A 3,416-nucleotide genomic window follows, 5' to 3' on the forward strand; every position below is an offset into this window, starting at 1 on the left:
CAGTGGCCGCTCTCTGTTCCTAGAGGCCCCTGGCGTTCCTTGCCATGTGACCCTCACAGACCCTCTTGTGAGGTAGCAGCTGACATCTTTAAGGCCAGCAGGAGAAATCTGCCTCCAGCATCTTGAATAACTCATGAAATCGTGGAGCGCCTCCTCCATCGCCTTCGCCATGTTCTTCCTGCTGGATGGGCTCTGCCTCCACCCAAGCGGAGGGGATTATGCAAGGGTGTCACTCATGGGGCGTCACCGCAGCATTTGGCCAAACACATTTGCGCGCATCATTTGCTATGACAAGCCCATTCATTTTAATTTTTTAAAATTTCTGTTTCTTCATCAGTCCTGACCCCCACGCATGTTCTCTGCTCACTGCCACCCTCGTCCCCACCTTCGGGACCCACTGCAATGTTTGTGATTATGTTGTTGGATGCGCACCTCTATTATGAAAAACGTGGTGCAGTTCTGGGGTGAATGTGCTTTTAATTCCTAGGAATGGCTTTGTGCTATAAAGCTCATTCCGTTTCTGACTTTCCCACTCAGCATTAGGTTTTAAGATTTATTCACATTGCCATATGCAGTTCATTGCTTTCCAAATATTTTTAAAGATGAAAGTGAGATCATACTATATATATATATACACACACACACACATATATATGCATCAGTAACTTGCTTTATACTTTTAAATATGCCTTTGATGTTTTTCCACGTCACTGCCTCTACAGGTCAATTGTCCTTAGTCTTTCTAATTACTGCATATTTTTCCATTAAAGGTAATTGTTTAATTCCTGAAGGGTGTCTGGTTCAATGGGACAGAGGGCGGGTCCCAGGGATCAGAAGCCGTGGGAATTCCTCATCTACTCTGGCTCCAGGGAGACCACGAGGTTGCAGACTCTACAGCTACCTGTGTGTCTGCTCCTCTCTCAGGCTCAATCCCCAAATGGCAGCCAGTCCTGGGTCTTGGTCCATCCCGCCCAGGGCCCACCTTGGACTGACCAACAGCCTTCTCCAGCCTCATCCGGCAAATGTTGAACTAACAGATACAACCTGATTGGTTCCCGGCCAGCCAATCGGTGCTCGGGCTGCGAGTCAGGTGCCCACCCTCAGTCGAGTCAGAAGGCGCTGTGAGCAGGCGCGTTGCTCAAGCTGCTCCGAGCCCTCTGTGCCTGGCTGCTTGATTCGTCCTCGCTGTCCCTTCCCCGGTGGTGGTGTTTTGAGTTTGCAACGCCGCCGAGGTCGACATCAGCGCTTCTCAGCTTTAACGCTCATGCGAGCCACCCAGGGACCTTGTCAACCCGCAAACGCTGACTCTGCACGGGACCCAGCCCTCGGCCTGGCAGCGTGCTACTTACTGCCGCCCCGTCGTGGGAATGATGGCCATGACAGCAGTTAGCCCACGGGCATCATTTACTGTGGACCGTGCCGAGCTCAGTCCTCCAGCCTGTGACACCTGGCGAGGCATCCCTCCAGCCGCATTGGAGAGATGCTGAGCTGGCCTCACCTGTGCGCGGCCAGGGAGGGCTGGAGCTGGGATTCCCCGCAGACCTGCCGGACTCCAGAGCCTGTGGTTTTTAAGCTCTTAAGGAATTGAGAAAAATCCCAGAAGGGTGAATGATCCGGGCAGTAAAGGCTATGGGAGCAAGCGTTCTGTAGTCTGGGATGTGGGGGTCCGAAAGACCTCCTACCATGGCGTGGAGGGCTGCATGATACCATGTCCGTAAATAATGACCGCCTAATAAGCCAGGGCACCGTCAACAAAGGTCGGCTGCAATTGTTAGGTCAAGGCTCGTGCTGATTAATCTTTAACCTGGAACAAATTCATTCACCACCAGCAAATATCTGAGTTCCTAACTGCTCTGTTTTCTGCTATGAGGCATTGCGGCAGACAGAGAAACATCACTGCTGCGAAGGCGCTGACAGTAGAGTTTGAAGATCATGCCTAGTAACATTTGGGCTATCGAGTACCTGTCACAACAACAGGACAGGCAGTCCTTCGAGCATTTGCTGCGAGCCAGGTACTTCTTTAAGCCCTTGGCCTGCTTTTATGAACCCGTTGGCTACGACAACCCTATGTGGTAGATACTGTTATCCCAGTTACCAGGTGAGGAAGCAGAGGGTTATGCAAAATGGCTTGCTCCAGTCGCCAAGGGAGGAGGTGGCTGGGCTGGAGCTGGAGCCAGTCTGCCTGGTTCCTCCCACTTTCCCACACGACCTCTGCCAGGTAGAGCCCGCCTAGGCCAGTGTGCGGTGAAGGGCTGAAGCTGCGGTACCCCAGTTCTGAGACAGCATCTTGTGCGCAGGGCTGTGCCTTCTTTGTTGCTGGAGCTCCTGACACCATGAAATGCTTAATTTTTAAATTTTTCTTTGTTCATATTTTTAAAGGAAAAGATGAGATCAGTGAAACAGTTGAGAAGAACCACTCGGAGGAGGAGGCTCTCAGACGAGGCTTGAACTGCGGACTTTGCAAGGAGCTGGAAGGGCAGGGAGCTGCCCAGAGAGTTTGCTTGGCTCAGCCTGGGGTTGCTCGGGAGACTGGCAAATAAGAAAAAGGGGTATTTTTAGATGGCCAGGGAGGACAGTGGCTTAAAACCAAATACTCTCTCATCTTCCTGTCCTGACTTTTGACAAATGAGGGACGCGTTAGACAGAGCCCCTTCGGGCTGGGCTGCCTTCCACGGTGTTCTTCCCACTTCTCGCCTTCAGCAGAGGTGGGGGAGCTGGTGCCAGGACACAGCGACTGCGGAGGGAGAAATAACTTCAGAAGTAAGGAAGAAAGGAAGTTCTCCCCTTGCCCGGTCCAGTAGGAAAAAAAACCCTGGCCAACCTAAGTCTACCCGTCATCCTACCCCCTGCACCAGCCTAGAAACTTCTACCCCAGTTTTCATGAGGTTATTTTCATTAGAAAGGATCTGCTGCCTGTGAGGGGCTGCTGCTCATGTGCAGCTACTTAACCACTGAGGAGGGGGAGATTTCCTTCCTGGCAGCTAGCTGGAGTTTTCTCCTCAAGACTTCCTTTCTGCTACCGCTTGCTTATCCTGACTAGTCTAATTATGGATCCCCTTCGTGAAAGGGGGGCTGGTCTGCTTGTGGCAACCTGGGAGGGATTGGGAGGATTGGATCCTTTTCTGGGTTTACCGCTTGTGAAGGATTGGGTCTGTTTCCAAAGTTTTGTCTTTTCTTTCCTGGGTGGATCAATGTTTGTTGATTTTCTGGAAGTTTGAAGAATCCTCCAGGTTTCTCTCTCTCTTTTTGACTTTTCATTTTGAAATACTTTCAAACTTAAAGGACAGTTACAAAAATAATACAGACCCTATAGAGAGAAGGCCAATATACCCCCAACCCACAGATACTCAGAGGCACCACTTTTAGTATTTCGCACCATTGGCCATGTCATTCTGTCTTTCTACTGTCTGTCTGTC

General features: G+C 50.9%; 1 long non-coding RNA gene across 1 annotated transcript; it reads left to right on the forward strand.

The window, feature by feature from the left end:
• The first annotated feature begins 1,674 nt into the window (after window positions 1-1,674).
• Window positions 1,675-2,553, forward strand: LOC131275799 (uncharacterized). Its single transcript, XR_009183267.1, has 2 exons — window positions 1,675-2,012; window positions 2,380-2,553. It is a non-coding gene; the product is annotated as an uncharacterized lncRNA (long non-coding RNA).
• Window positions 2,554-3,416: the final 863 nt, after the last annotated feature.

Source organism: Dasypus novemcinctus, chromosome 24, assembly GCF_030445035.2.
Source record: "Dasypus novemcinctus isolate mDasNov1 chromosome 24, mDasNov1.1.hap2, whole genome shotgun sequence".
NCBI lineage: Eukaryota > Metazoa > Chordata > Mammalia > Cingulata > Dasypodidae > Dasypus > Dasypus novemcinctus.